Source organism: Cibotium barometz, chromosome 17 (genome assembly GCF_041138505.1).
Source record: "Cibotium barometz isolate CiBa-2024 chromosome 17, ASM4113850v1, whole genome shotgun sequence".
Lineage (NCBI taxonomy): Eukaryota > Viridiplantae > Streptophyta > Polypodiopsida > Cyatheales > Cibotiaceae > Cibotium > Cibotium barometz.
Genome location: NC_141062.1, coordinates 47888222 through 47905772, shown reverse-complemented (window position 1 = coordinate 47905772; position 17551 = coordinate 47888222).

The window sequence follows — 17551 nt, the reverse complement described above, 5'->3', positions numbered from 1 at the left end:
TTTAGCAGGCACCATTTTTTTTGGAGAAAATATGCATTTTCTACTTCATGAAATCAAATTGCTCTAATTCCTCATAGCTCTAGGGGTTTTCAAGCATGCTCTACAAGCTGGTGAAGTCAGAATTCAATTTGATCAAGTCTACAGTGAGATCCAAGCTCTTCATCAAATCTGCAAGTGACTTTGGTAAAACAGAGGTTAAGCATTCAATATTTGGTCAAATCTTGTGTTTATTGGCTTAATCCTCTACTAGACTCATTGTTATTGATGGCCTTGAAAGCATTTGAGCTCATTTGAAGTCTAAGGCATCAGATCTGGACTCCCCGCATACTCTATTTTCTATACACAAAATAATGGATTAATTTGCTAATCAATGATTAATCACTGCTAATCACTATATTTTGGTGCAATTGAGGGTTCAAATTAACCATTAGGTATCTAATACAGATCCCTATAACTTAAGATTGCAATTCAAAGTTGGTTTGATACTCCAACCATTCCGTACAAAATTAGTTACCCTTGATTTAATGTAATTTCTCGTAAAATTATGCTGATAACTTCAGATTGCAATTCAAAGTTGGTTTGATACTCCAACCATTCCGTACAAAATTAGTTACCCTTGATTTAATGTAATTTCTCGTAAAATTATGCTGATAAAATTGTGGTAATCATCATTTTGCATTTAATCCTTGGTTAATGCTTGTAAATCTCACTCAAATTCAAGATTATTCATAGCCAGAGTTGCATTTGGGAATGTGCATAAGAATGAATGCTATACGCATTATGTATTGGGCACATTACATCAGTGTAAAAATGGGATCAGACACTGTCCTTGTCCAGAATAAGGCAAGAGGTAAGACCTCCCGCATAGATTTGGGTTTGCATTGCATAATGACACAAGATAAACATCAAAAGCCCAAAAGAATCGTCAACCCTTGTTGAAGAAACAGTTGCCTCGTGGTGAACCAACAAGACGAGTATCACCGCAAATGACCAAACTGTCCCCTTTGCACCTTGAAATGGTGTCCAAATCAACCACTTGATGGCTTGTTAGATTTGACTTAAGATGACCTTTTAAAGCTTCCAAATACCCTTGAGAGATCTTGAGTGGTTTGGGGATGAATTACACTTTTGTACTCACTGTAGAGTGTGGAAAAATCACAAAAATTTGGCCATAATCTCCCCGCAATACGAACAAAATCTCAATCATAATCCACAAGCATTTGCCCAATGTCCAATTATGACATAATGCCCAAAATAATCACCATCAAAATCATACACTTGCCCATGCAACTCTTATGCTTTGATCACTATCAAGTGTCCATGGCATGCTCAATCAAGTAACATTTGGCTTCCATAGCCTCAGCATGCTTGCAATGTAGAGTTGTGTGTCGAAGGAGTTTTTTATGCTTGCCAATTTTCTGGCCAAGCCTTCCCAACCTCGAACTAGGCCTTCCCACCCTTATACCTAGTCCAAATCTAGGCACAAGCTGGGGCCAAGTCTTCACATCCAATGTACCTAATCCCCCTCCTTGCTGCTTTTCCAAAAGCACTCATAACAAGGAGAGTTCATGCCATGCTCCCCCCGGGCCTCTCCTCCAATGCTCGAGGTACCCTCACAAGCATACTAGATGCTAGGAATTAAAGTGAGAGCACAAGTGAGGTGTATGTGGATGTAGCTTCAAAAAGAGAAGGTAGGAGCACTTACAATGTGTTTAGCATGACTCATGCTATTTTCATTTTATCCATTACAAAGAGCATGTACTCATGCTTTCCCTCAATCATCCAAAGTAGCTCCGATACACCAAATCACAACAAAAAAGCATCCAAATAGCATCAAACACCATATCACAAGGCATATGACTTGCAAGGATTAGATTCAAATAAGGATTCCCAAGATCAATGCAATCATTGGCTCATGTAGACACATGCATGTGCTTGCTTTAGGTCGAGTTTTGGCACTAATATGAAACCACCATTCACTATTTTCATGGATAACACTTTTGCCCTTTGCCATTATTCCATAGCCATCATTAATGAGCAAGATAATCCTCCAAATGGCAACTAGAAGCTTTAATGGATCAATGGCAAAGTAATAAGATGCAATGCTTGCTTACTGCCAAGCAAAAGCACATGAGAAGGCAAAGAAAATTTCCAAAAATTATAGCCTCAATTGTACCATACTCATGCATTCCCAAATCACTTCAATGGTAGATATATTGACCATGTAAAAGCCTCCAAATATCCTGGCAATAACATCATTGCATGTAGCATGCAAGAAGGTAAAGTAATGGCATTCAAAGCACTTAAAACACAGCCATAAGCATCCCAAATACACACAGTCAAGATGTTTCTTAGCAATGGCATTCAAAACATTTAAAATGCAGCCTTACTGTATGCAATTTTAAATGAGAGAAAGCCCTGCAAATTCGCCTTCAAGAAGCTGCCTTCACTTGTCTTGTTGAAGATGTTGACGATATGAGATGATAGGAAGTTGAAATCACACTTCAAACAATCGAATCAATGGAGAAACTCATAGTTTCATGGCTAGCCACGCATAATATTTGCCAGAAATTTTAACATTATTAAGCCTCATAAGCTTCCTATATAACTAATTAGGCTTCAATCCCTCACGAAAATGCGTTACCATCGACCGAATGCTATGCATATTCCTTCACGACCAGTAGAGAAAAAAACGTGAAGAAATGTCTCAACAAACTTATCCTAGCCCTCCCCAAGCTCCAAACCAAGGAATGGCTAAGCACACCTCTTTGTTTTGGCTCTAAAAGAAGGCGAAAATCAACAAATGGCAACCACTAGATCCACATTCTAATGGCCATCAAACTGAACATGAAAGGGCTCTTTGTGAAGATGAAGGTGATACACATCAAAACCCTAACTGAATGCTACCCAATGGCTATGGATTGAAGCCCTATTCTCTCCAAGATCAAACATGAGGAGGAGAAGAGAGAGAAAAGAATAAATGTTTTGATTAAGGACTAATCATGATTAGCAGTAAATTTCCCCCAATTTTGGTCATGCTCTTCAAATTTTGGATCAGCTACCCCAAATTTTGGTCCATAGTGACCCATAGTCCTCCAAAACTTAGATCAATTCAAAAATCAAGGGAATTTCTAGCATCCCACAATCCTCATGCCCCATTTTCTTGATCAAGAAATTTTAAAAAAAATTAAGAAAATTTACAAGAAACTCAAGGAAATGCAAAAAATTTGAAAAATTTCAAAAAATTGGATCAAAGACAAGGCTCTGATACCATTGTAATAATGGGGAGATAAAGAAAGAGAATGCACTCATAATGGAGTACCACATGCACTCAAGGGAGTACCACCATAGCCATAGAAGCTTGGAGCTCCAAGAAGTATGATTTGATTAGTCAAAATAATAAGATATCCCTAATTACAATTTGTTCACTTATATACTTGCCCACCTTTTCACACTTATTAAATTTGGGCCCCCATACTTTCTCGGCCATATACATGCCCATGGGCTTCCCTTATGCTCAAACACCCAACCCCCTTTCATTACACACGCTTCACGGTGCTCACTCCACTCTTAGGGTGCTCTCTCTCCAAGTTGCTCTCTCTTCAAGGTGCTCTCTCTCTAGGGCGCTCTCTCTTTAGGGTGCTCTTTATCCAGGGTGCTCACTCCTTTACACATTTAGACCTTTGAATTCATCATAATCCCCTTGGTTGTTGGAAGTAGGTCCACCAAAAGTAGGTCTCCTATTCCAAGTATCATCCACCATAGGCTCTCAATGATAATCATCTTACGTCTTCCTTCCATCCTCTGTTGTTGGTAAGCACCATAGGTTAATAGATTTTCCTTGACTTATGCCATTAATTCCTCTTCTTCATAACTTGCAAGCTAGGTTGCTTTGAAATTTCCCAACAAATCATCTTTCCCTTTGTCCATTCATAAAACTTCAAAGGAGGCTCATGGGTTGAAGAGCCTTTGCTTGTCTTGTGAATTTCTTCATCAAGAAATGCAAATCCACTCTTCATTTCTTGTGAGACAAGAACTCTTGCCTTCTATCAAGGTGATCAAACTTGTTGTTAATCATGGACTCTTGTCTTCTATCCAAGTGGTCAAACATGCCTTGCATTGCCAATCTGACCATTTGCAAATCCTTGCCAATATGACCACTTGCAAGTCCTTGGTCACACCACTTTGCAATACTATTGGAACTTTGCCTAGAAATCCCATCATGACCACTTTTTGCAAGTCCTTGGTCACACCACTTACATTACCAAGCAGAACAATTTGCAAATCTTTGCCAATATGATCACTTACAAGTCCTTGGTTACACCACTATTGGAACTTTTCCTAGCAATCCCCTCATGATTCACATCCAAATTTACATTTTCTTCATTAGCAACATTGGTGTCATCATGCGACAAAAGACCTTCTTCCATGGTGCATATTTTCTCTTCTTCCTTCAAGTCTTTGAGGATGAGGTTTGTTCCTGCCTCTTCCTATGCCGATATTCATGTAGGACTTAGGCCAACTAAAAAAAATCCAAATGCAATGCCTGACGGCGTAAAAAAAAATTGAGTGACAAGATTTCCAATGATACACACCTTTTTTTATTCCCAAGTCAGGATAACTCTGTGTTTTTGGGTTACGTGCAACCAAAAACCACCAAACAGATGGGATATACAACTAAAAACCGCCAAATGGATGGGATAGACATCTTCAAATCAAGCATGCTTTTTCTTGTTTGAAATCTTGAAGAATTTCCTTTCCAAATATTAATCAATTTAGGTTGAATCTTCTAAGTTAACTCTCTATTTTGGGTCCACGTGCAGTCGAAAATGCTAAACTCTCTATTTTGGGTCCATGTGATCAAAAATTGCCAAATGGCCTAGAAATTGAAGTCATATTTGGGAGTTTTTTGGCTTTTTAGGAAGCTCTTAAAAAAGGCCTTTCCAAATATGTAATCCATTAGGTTCAATATGAACCATTTTGAACTAAATTGCACTTCTCTCTTTTGTCTAAAGCATGTCAAAAGTGGCCAGAAAGCTTGCTAAATGTGTAACCCATGCTTATATACATGTTTTCACACATCATTGGGCATCAAATGAATCATCACCACCACCATTGTATAATTGCATCATATCCAATATTTCATCCACATTTCTCTATGACATCATCATGTACATGGCAACAAGTCGTCCACCAAAGACCAACCAATACCACAATCCTTCCATCATATACATGTCAATCAATACCACAAGCCTTCCACCAAAGGGAAATCCAATAGCCAATGCAAGTATTACTCAATGTCAATAATGGCATACATTTTCCATACATTTCCTGTATATGTGACCTTGTATCCTTGGCTTCCACCTATTGAGTAGGGTACCAAACCTTCAACTCTATTAAAATGAAGAATTATCCCACGATATCAATTAATTTCAAGATATCTGCAAAGCATTAAAAGATGGGTGGAAGATAATTGCTTATAGCTCAAGGTTACTATGAGGGTAGAAATCAAATTTGGCTACCTCACTAACCTACACAAATCTTGGAAATCTAGAAAGACCTTACTATATCTTCCACGGAAAGCCGCTCTCAATCCCATCGATAATAACCCCTCTGCCACCTCAAAGGTTATGGGATGGATACTATGAACTACATCTTCCATGGAAGGCTACTCTTAATCCTAATAATAACGTTAGCCAACTCAAAGGATGTGGGTTCCAAAGCACTTCACGGATACTATGACGGTAATGTTGAAGTGTGGATTCCAAGGAAAACCCACAAGATAACAAAAGCTTGCACAATATAAAAAACCTCAACACAAAGGCAAAAAATCTAGAAGATTCAAAAAAGATGGATGCCCACATGCTTACTCTAAGATGGATGCCCACATGCTTACTCTAAGCTCAAGGGTATGGCAATCCCATCATATGGGTGCCTAAAGCAGTCAACAAGGGTAAAACCTCGCCATCAACCTTAGTTACAAGAAGCACGCTAAAGTCTCACATAGTGTGGAGGCCAATGTAGTAGCAAGAGGAAGACCACAAGAACCCTATCCTAATAATGAAGTAGCCACAAGAATGTGCTTGCCTCTAACCAATACATGATCTATTTCCTCAACAAATGAAGAGAGCTTCAACTCCTCACATATCATATCCACAATGGAGCCATCCCAAGCGCATCATATATCAATTGTATTTTGAGCCAATACAATAGCAAAACCTTAGTGTGGCAGACATAAGAACTTGTTCTCTCAAAAAAGAGGGTTAACACAAGAGAACATATTCCTCACAACAAGGAAACCACAAGAACCAACTCCCTAAAAAGGAAATCTCACATAAACATAAATTTTCAATGTCAAAGCTCCTAAACCATTAAACAACTAGTCACATCAAGATGATTTTTGAGTACACATAGTATTAACTCACCAACTGGTGAAACCATAGCACATCAACATCCTTTTGAGGTACATAGTAAACGTAGTATTTACTCACCCACCATTGGTGAAACCATAGCACATCGACATCCTTTCCAGGTACATCTCTAGATGGGGGGTCATAGTGGGGGTGAAGGCATGGTCCATGTCCCATCGCCTATATTCCCTTGAAGGATGAAAACTCAAAATGTTGTCCTCAATCATAACTTAAACCTCATCCACAATAAGATATCTTCATAGGGATCCCCAAATTCCTCTCTAAAGAATAGTGAAGAACTTATTCATTAGCCTTTAATTCTTTCATGCCTCTCTAATGGTCTTGACTTCAACAACTATAATAAGATTCTTATTGAATCAACTTCATACACTTTATTTGTACATCAGCTTGTAAAACAGAGCACTCGAATGCACTCAAAAGATAAAATCACATGGGATGAAGAAAAGTCCTCCTTAAGTTCAGTTACAATCATGTGCCAACTAGTAAAGTATAACAAAGAAATTGATATCTTACAAGTTGCTTTAATGTATAAAATAAGGAAGTGAGATTCCTAATGTAATAGTGATTATGTCTACATTGCTCAAGACACCCCCCCTCCCCCAAGAAAAATAATTTCTTATCCTCCCATTGCTAAAAATCCTTATAAACCCTCTAACCTTGCAATAAAACATTGTAACACTACTTGTGATTGGTAAAAAGAAAGTGAGAAAAAATTTAAAGCTCACAAAATAATAAGAAAAATGCAATCATTGGGGTGACACGAGTCCCCCACCCCTTTTAGGTACCGTTTAGGCATCCCTGCCAATCACGAACCTTTCCATCTACTAACCACCCATCCACATTCCTTTTAGAGGAACAATGACCCTTGAACATTTATTCAAAATCATAAGTAACAACAAAATACCTTCCCAATTCTCCCCACAACAAAGTCTTCTACTAAATCATGAGGATGAGATCGGCACTAAGCTTTTTCAAGAAGGTGGGAATGTTAACCCATTTTGGGATTGGAGCTCTTGGAGCACGGCTCAAGCCTGGCCACCAATGGAAAGTGTCCAATGACATTACTAGAGTTAGAGATAAAGTGGATCCCTATGCTCTAAAGCCTATACATAGGGGATTCCTAGGAACTTTGATTTCTTACACTCCTCTATAAATACCACTATTAATGTTGTGAGTTCTACATTTTATTTATGTTAGTACTCTCACTCTCTCTTATGCTTTTCCACACTCTTACCAGACTCCTATCACACTTCTTTACAGAGCATAGCTCATTTCTCTTAATAAAAAAAATAGCATGTTAATGGAGCTATCTTTAATGACTTCAAAAATGAGCCACACATATCAAGTTTTTAAATTTACATACTTGTGTTTATTTGATATGTGTGGTTAATTAGTGGATAAATGTTCATTGGTTAGGATAATTCTACTTAAGTACATTTTGTAATATTAATTTTTAAAGATATAAGAAATATAATAAGGGAAAAAATATTACCCAATTTTTACTTTAAAAAGTAACATCGGAACATTTACAATTCAAATGTAGGCAAGAGAAAATTATATAACAAAAAATATAATTCAAGATAATAAATTTAAATCATTCAAATATTACACAAGAGAATTTTCAAGGGTTTACCCAGAGCATTAGCCTCTTGATCTTCTCCTTTATAGCTAAATAACGTAACTTATCAAGTTTTTGTTAGGCATTTTGTTATGAAGAAGGAACGGGCAGATTTCTTGAAGAGAAATCATGTTGTGTTGTTAGATTTTCTTCCTTCCATAACCTAAGGTTAATATCCCCCATGTCATTAATCCTTACCTGGCAAATATCCCCTAGGGTCAAATAGAAGATGCAGGAAGCCAATGCCGATGATGAGGGTAGGTATGAGTTCTCCTGGAACAAATGGATAAATGTAGTATGCATCACGGACCCTCAAATCTTATGTAATAATAGCTCACGAGTCAAAAGGGAAGCTCAAGTCCGAGGGATAGCTCATAAGCCCATCCTCCTGTCCATAATATGGAACTGAAATCCATAGTATCCGCCAAATGGAAGCACAACTCCCAGTTGGAATGTCGAATGGTCCATGTAGATCAAGATCAAGAGACATCACAATTGCATCTGAATGGTATGCCATGTAATCATCTACCATACATCCCAAGTGGCATATGATGCACCCAAAGATGAATGTTTCGGCTCCAAAGAAACTAGGGTCATGTAGGCAATCATGGAAGCCAAAGAAACACATCTCAAATTCATCATCATACATGAACCCATCCGTAGGAAGTTACCGGCATGCGTAGGAAGCTACCGGCATGCATTGGTTGCTATTAGCATGCGTTGGAAGCTACCAGCATGCATAGGAAGCTACCGGCATGCATTGGTTGCTACGCCATGCGTAGGAATCTATCGGCCATGCATATGAAGCTACCGTAATACATTGGTTGCTACCAGCATGCATAGGTTGCTACCGACATATGTAGGAAGCTACCGGCATGCGTAGGTTACTACCGGCATGCGTAGGAAGCTACTGGCATGCCTAGGAAGGTATCGGCATGCATAGTTAACTACTGGCTTGGAATTCTTCACTAGAACATTCAAAGGTTTGTTCAGTCCCCGAATGAACCTGGCCATCAGTTGTTCTTCATCCAGTGGTGGTGAGTACTTGAGGAGGAGAGCGAACGCTTGGTGATACACTTCAATAGTTCTGCTCCCTTGGGTTAATTCTAAGAATTCATTCATATTGGTTTCTAAAAAGCCGAGAGGACAGAATACACATGAGATGAAGTGGCATCATCCACCAAATCACATCCTTGCAATCTCTAAATGCATCATCATCATGAGCATGGTATGTGTCCATCAATGGTGTCCATATATAACCTATATCTCAAGATAGGTCAACCTCTCTAATCACTAGATCTAGGGAAATGCCTAAATCAAATAGAAAGCTTTCTAGCTCCATATGCACAATCCTACCTCTCCTACAAGGCCTAACCTTAGAAAAATTGTCACTACCCTCATAAAAAGTGCTTGGCTGCTCAAATATATGAACTACGTCTAACACGAATGCTACCAGTAGATCTATGAGAACTAGAAGTAGTGGTAGTAGCCATCTCATAAATACCTCTACATGAAGAAACCCTAGAAGAGTAGCTTGACATGTCTAAAACAAAAAACTCAAGACTATGCTGGTGACTCCTATCAAATGCCTGCAATTAGGTGTTAGTGAGATATCACTAACACCTAATCACATGTGATTAGTGAGGTATCACTAATCACATGTGAAACAACAGATGTATCGCTAATCGAATGCTCATAAACTACTAATCGTCCCTCTCTAGGGGAATAGATAGACATAGGTGTATCAACCCTGAGTCATGCTCGCTGCTAATCACTGCCCTCAAGATCATGCCCACATGATCCGACTCATAGTGCATCACTACGACATATATCATCATCATGTACATGTGTAGCAACATCATCATGTGCATGTGTAGCTACATCAACATGTACATGTGCATGTGTATCAATAAAATCATGTGCATGTGTGTGCAATATAACATCATCATCCCCGTCATAATATAATGAATGAATCGTTCTAGTTAAATGAGAACCAATGAGACGATGACTAATGGATGTCGTAGGTGAGTCGTAGAAGCTATTGAAGCCCATGTGAACACCATTGTGATAGCGGCATAAGTGTAAGCATGCTTGATTCATGTCATCCAAGGATCTGATCCTGCTATCCCGAGACTCCACGAATGCTCCCCATGAATGACCATCATAATCATCATCACCATACAATCATCCATAGCCGCATCACAAACATCATCATCATCCTTGGTAGTAGAATGATATGGATCAAAACCATACTTGCACTTGCACCACTCCTCCAAGAAGTGTTGGTATGTGCAAAGGGTCCCAAATCAGCCAATGAAATCCAAGTAGGCACCATAGGTCCTCGTTTAAACCTAAACAAAGGGATGTAAGGACATATGCATAGCCCTGTGCTCATCAAAATACCATGATAATGCCTGCCTTCTCATCTGAACTAGACATCTGATACTCATGATATGCATATAGCTCGCCTGCATGGCATACATACATGAGGTTGCACCTCGGTGCCATATAGCTCGTCTGCATGGCATACATACATGATGTTGCACCTCGGCACCATATGAACATCCAAACACTCAAAATGAGAGGTGTGTGTGGACAACCACCAAAACGCCTAAGGTGTGTAAACAAACTCACAAAATCCCCAAATGTTCAACCAAGGTAAGTTTGTATGGGGTGAGCCAAGGTAGGTCTATATGCGGTGATCACACACATGTATGTCTACACTTATAAACAAGCAGTGACCTCTTGCAACCTCTGCTCAATGCCACTCTTGTTGTCATTGGATCATTGAAGGATGAGGAGGTAAGACAACAAGCACGGTAAGCCTAGTCACATAAGTGTATGCCCACGAATAGCTACGCATTAAGCACCATATAAGCAATTAAGCATAGAAGCTTTTAGGTTAAGGCATGCATATTAAAAACTAGCAGGCTTAGGCATGCATATTAAGCTACCGTCTAAGCTTTCTCCCTTTTAATTTTGCCACACAAATTCATCTCTCTCATAACATGAGGTTTTGTTCCCTTCTTTGCCATGGCTGTATTCAATCTCTTTGGCCTTCTAGAAAGTAGTGAGCCAGCCTCTTTCAAAATTTGTGTAGATTGCAATTTGTGTAGATTTTTGCTTTTATGGCTCTAAGTACATTTACCTCTTTTAGACAAAGATTCAAAATCTGACTAAGCTTTCCACTGATGAAATTGTTGTAGACTTGACTTGTAGCAAAACTTTACTCTAAATCCATACAGGAAGCTTGCACAATGCCTTTGTAATCTTTACAAATCTGTACCAAGATTCTTCAAAGCGTCACTGTGCTTAGTAAAATTTTATACAATAATTCCTCTAATCTGATTTCTTTAAAATCTTCACAATTCTGCAACATAAGCTTGTCCAAATTTGTAACAGAATTATAAATCTATATCTTAGGGCTAGTGCCTTTTATAGTCCCAAGGTCCCCATATGCCCTACACAACACGTGCAAATGCCCCTAAGCACCATGTGCCTAGGCCCATCCCCCATATATATGTGCTCACTAAAATCCCTTCATTATAGCAATTCTCATAGTACTTGGCATATTCGTTTTAATTTCCCTTTGAACCACCCACTCAATGATTTGACTTTAAAATAATAACTATTAAACAACATTCTTAACACAAATACTTGTGGATTAACTCTAAGCAAGAACAACAAGACCTAGATTGAGAGAAGATAATCCTTTTTACTCATGGACACCAAGCTCTCTACTAATAAAGAAATAAAAGTTCTCTTTAATCTCCTACACTCGCAAAGTTCCCTGCTTCTCTCATAGTACAATGATAGGGAAACCATAGCTTGTATTATGCATAGTATACAATGATAGGGAAACCATAGCTTGTATTATGCATAGTATACAAGTATAGTTCATCCTCACTCAATACCAATTTGAAAATAAAAAATATCCTTTCTCTACTTAAGGCGCAATTAAAAACCTAACCTTAATCAACTATACAAATCTAGAAACTCAGCTTTACAAAATAATAATTACAATAATGATTACTCTCTTTTTGAGGGAATAGGAAAAGCTAGATTATCTCTAGTCTTCTTATAAACCATAAAAGAGAAAATTAGATTAATCTTAAAAGAGAAGATTTATTATCTTATGGTTTATAAGAAGATTATCTCTAATCTTTTATGGTTTATAAGAACATTTTCTCCAATTTTCTTATAAACCATAAAATAGAAAATTAGATTATCTCTAATCTTAAAAGAGAAGATTTAATCTTTTATGGTTTATAAAAAGATTATCTCTAATCTTCTTATAGACCATAATAGAGAAAATTAAAATCTAGGCTTAAGATGCTTAAATTAAGAAAACATAAAGAAAGGGGAGAATTTCTGCGAGACAAGTAGTCTAGCCTTAGCAAGGAATTAACTAGAGTATAGCTTAATCACGTGATCCCATCTCTCTAATAATGTTAATCATTATATATAATTAATACTCTTAATTAATTAAATTTCCTTGATTTAATTTAAGAGAAGGAACTCTCTTATTTCACAATTGAGAGCAAAAGAGAGAGAGAAGAGTAGAAAGCTGTAAAAGACGACCTCTCAAGGCACTATCTCAAGGCACTATACAACACTCCATAGCACATAAGTATCATATTAATTAATTAAATTTCCTTGACTTAATTTAAGAGAAGGAGCTCTCTTATTTTAGAATTGAGAGCAAAAGAGAGAGAGAGAGAGAGAGAGAAGAGTAGAAAGCTCTAAGAAATGGCCTCTCGAGGCACTATACAACACTCCATAGTACGTAAGTATCATATTCAACCCTAAGAAAGGCTTAATTAGGTTTAATTATTAAAAATTAAGAGAAAAACTAGATTTTTACTTACAATACACACAATTTAACTTTGGGAGAGTGGGGTGTGGTCTTCTATCTCTAGAAATAGCTCCAAAAGCACCCGAGAGTGGATTTTCATACATGAGGATAGAAAGACAAGTCTCCAAACATGCCAAATTTAACAGCATAATGGTCGATGGTGGTCTCACATGGAAAGGGGATGACAGGAAGTGGGGTGAGAAGGATCCTGCCCTTTCTAGAATGAGGCATCGGGGACACATGGATGAGAATGGGAAAGCATTCCCTTAAGCAGGTTCCCCAATCCCCTAATTAATAATGTCTTATTGACTAAGGTTACAATCAATACACACCTAGCTTACATTGGCCCAAAATTTCACCCTTCACAAAAATAACCAAGAATAATTTGTTTCTAATTTTCTAATTTTTTTTTATTTTTTTATTTCTTGCTAATATACTATGCTTAGCTTGAAAAATCAAGGTTTATCAACATAAGTTCAGATAACGGCATGAATTGTTTTAGCTCTTTACTTCATAATATTTACTATTATTAAAATTTATAAAATATCAATTATTATCTATCTTTGAGTTTTGAAATCAAAAAATAATATTATATCTCTTTATAATATCCAACTCAAGAATTTTTAATTCACAAGTTTAATTTTTACAACATAAGTCAGCAGTAAAAGAAAATGACTAATGTCATTAGTTTCGGAGAGGTTGATACCTTAAATCCTTCCCCCTAAAAAGAACAAGCTATCCTCATCTTGAAAAATGAGGACAAGCATGATGAATATCATATCAACCTTTATCCTCTCGTGACAAGTGTTTCCACTTTACAAAAATCTCTGAAAGTAGTCCATTCTGAAGGCTTCTCTCGGAAATCTAATATATGTTCTAGCTCTACTTCAAATTCTCCTTGCTTAGGGATGATCGTTTGGGCATCGTCTAATAAATGGGAGGGGTCAGCCACATACCTTTTAAGGAGACTTAGATGAAAGACGTTGTGGATCCCAAGATGAGGAGGTAGAAGTAGCTCATGGGCTTGATCACCAATCTAGCTTGTGATCACATATGGACCACAATACCTAGGAGAGAGTTTTTAAAAATTTCCTAAGGATAGGGAGATCTTCTTCTTTGGTTTGATTTGGAGAAACACCACGTCTCCTTTGTTGAATAGTCTCTCGGATCTATTTAGGTCTGTATAACTTTTTTATCGATCTTGAGCGGCCTTAAGATCTTACTAAATTGGTTTGACTTAACGATCCATTTTATCCAGCATCTACTTAGTGGCCTCAACTCTAATCAAAGGATCTGACCAAGTTAAAAGTGAAATGCATTCTTTCCCAAACAAAGGCTTTAAAGGGAGATACTCCCAAGCTTTTATGACAAGAAGTATTATAAGTAAATTCTACCAAATGCAAGAATTTAAGCCATTTCTTAGATTGCAGTAAGCTCTACGCATATCTTCAATAACTTGATTTACCCTCTCAGTCCATCTGTATGGATGATAGGCCATACTCATATCTAAGTGAGTTCCCACGATAAATAAAGTAGTCCAAAATCGAGAAGTGAACTTATTATCCCTCTCACACTGACGATGCGATGCAATGAAGTCTTACTATTTCTCTTACAATGATATGGGTAATGTCAGTTGTAAAAGTAGAAAACGGGCTACCTTAGTTCATATGTCCACCACAACTATGATAGAATCATATCCAGCTTATATAGTCGATAGCCTAGTGATGAAGTCCATACTGATACATTCCCACTTCATCTATGGAATCTCTAAGGGGTGAAGCTTCCATGGAAGCTTAACTCTTTCCACTTTGATTCTCTAAAGAATGACATTGATTTACATAATTTAATACGTCCCTCTTTAAACCTAACCAAAAGAAACAATTAAAGTATAGGTCTTTACTCTTTCCACTTTGATTCTCTAAAGAATGACATTGATTTACATAATTCAATGCATCCCTCTTTAAACCTAACCAAAAGAAACAATTAAAGTATAGGTCTTTACATAACTTGGGTGTCCTATTAAAGGGGCAACAAATAGGATCTTCTTTCTAATCTCCTCATTACGAGAAACACATAGCCTTTTATTATAAAATAGCAATTCATGCTCCAAGATAAAACCTTCAAGCTTTAGATCCTAGTTATTAGGTTTAGGGCTTCCACAATTCGTTTAAAATAAGGATTTTGATTAAGAAGACCCTTAACTTGCTTTGAGGAGAACTAGAGGGCATAGAGATGGCCATATTAAAACTTTGATGACTGAGAGAATGCTAACAAAATTTCCTTACCAGGATGGAATTTAATCTCAATATCAAACCCATCCTAGTAAGTATGGAATTTAATCTCAAAATAAAACTCTTGAGGTAATTCGATCTATCTCCATTGCCTCATGCGAAGAACAGGTTGAGGAAGATCGACTTCAAGCTTTTGTGATTAATGTTGTTCAATTGAAATCTACGTCATAGCAAATAATGCTTCCAGAGCTTAAGTCCATGAACCACAATCAAGAGCTCTAAATCATGGGTAATAATTCTTCTCATGCGACCAAAGATTTGAGACCCATATATGTGACAGGATGGCCTTTTGCATCAAGGTAGCACTAATTGCAATACTGCTAGCTTTAGTCACCACCTCAAATGGATCATTGAAGATGCATATATATATACATACATACATATATTTATATATACATGTACACACACACATACACATTGTGTGTGTGTGTGTGTTACATATCTATATGTAGGTATGTATGTATGTATGTATACATACATACATACATACATACATACATATGTATGTATGTATGTATGTATGTATGTATGCATGCATGTATATATATGTGTGTGTGTGTATGTATGTATGTATGTATGTACACGTATGTACATGTGTGTTTGTCCCACCACCACTCAAATAAGCACAACACACAATATGAAGGAATCTGTATGTGTGTATGTGTGTATCCCACCACCACCACTCAGATAAGCACAACACATATTATGGACTCTGAATACCATGTGATGTACACATAGCCTTTATGAGGCTAAATAGAATTTACAAGGTGAACACTAAATCTTCAAGGTTTTGGACAAATTAGGGACTACTAAGAAATTAGAATGTAGGTGTAAGAGAAGCTTACAAGTAAAGATGAACAAAAGACCTTGAAATTAGGGACTACTATGAAATTAGAATGTAGGTGTAAGAGAAGCTTACAAGTAAAGATGAACAAAAGACCTTGAAATTAGGGACTACTATGAAATTAGAATGTAGGTGTAAGAGAAGCTTTCAAGTAAAGATGAACAAAAGACCTTGAAATTAGGGAGTACTATGAAATTAACATGTAGGTGTAAGAGAAATTTACAAGTAAAAGCTGAGACCTTGAAATTGCATCTTCTCATTCTAAAAAGACTAACATCAAGCCGAAATAGAGGTAAAGATGGGTTGACATGCTTTAGAGGGGATAAAACTGTTAGGAAGGAGTCCATGGATATTTGTGATCCAATTGTCAAAAATTAAGAAAAATAAGAGAAGTAACTAATGTGAGAAGTGTAAACTAATGTCAAATAAATCAATAAACGTAATAGATATTTAAAATGAGTAGAAACATATTCCACTTAGTAGCCACTTAAAAAGTTGAGAAAAAGGGAAGGAGAGAGTTCAAAATTCTACTTCTTGAAACACTACACATTTTTTGAGATATTTATAAATATATGTATGTATGTATATATGTATGTATGTATGTGTGTGTGTGTGTGTGTGTGTATATATATATATATATATATGTATATATGTATATATGTATGTATGTATATGTACATGTATACACACACACACACACACAAATATATATATGCATGTATGTATGTATATATATAAATATATATGTATAAAAACATTTACACACACACACACATACATGTATACATCTATATACATGCATACATATATATATGTGTGTGTATATATGTATATATGTATGTATGTATGTATATATGTATACATGTATATACGTGTGTGTGTATATGTGTGAGTATATATATATGTATGTATACACGTACACACACACATATAAAACATATACATACACACATACATACATATAGACATATATATGTATAATACATATACACATACATATAGACATATATATGTATGATACATACACACACATACATACATATATGCACATAGATATGTATATATACATATCTATGTGTATATACATGTAGATATGTATATGTATATACGTACGTGTGTGTGTTCACACACACACACACACGTATGTATATACATATACATATACATATCTACACGCATGTATAAATATATATGAGTCGTATATTTATAAATTGTGTGTGTAAACACCAACTAGGTAAATATTGTAAGAGAGAGAGTGTGTGTGTGTGTGTGTTTCACACACACACACACACTTAGACAAACATATTTACCTATATACTGATTAAGAGTAAAGACCTATACTTAAAAAGTAGGAATAGACTTGTATAAGTACATGGATCTGCAAATGGTTAGTATTATGCAAAGGCTCATCTTTATTCGAGAGGGTAGTACATTGTAAGTTGTATTAATGTAGATGTTATATAAACTAGTTACATATCTTTAGTTTTAGCTTAGTAGGTAGACTATCCTTGA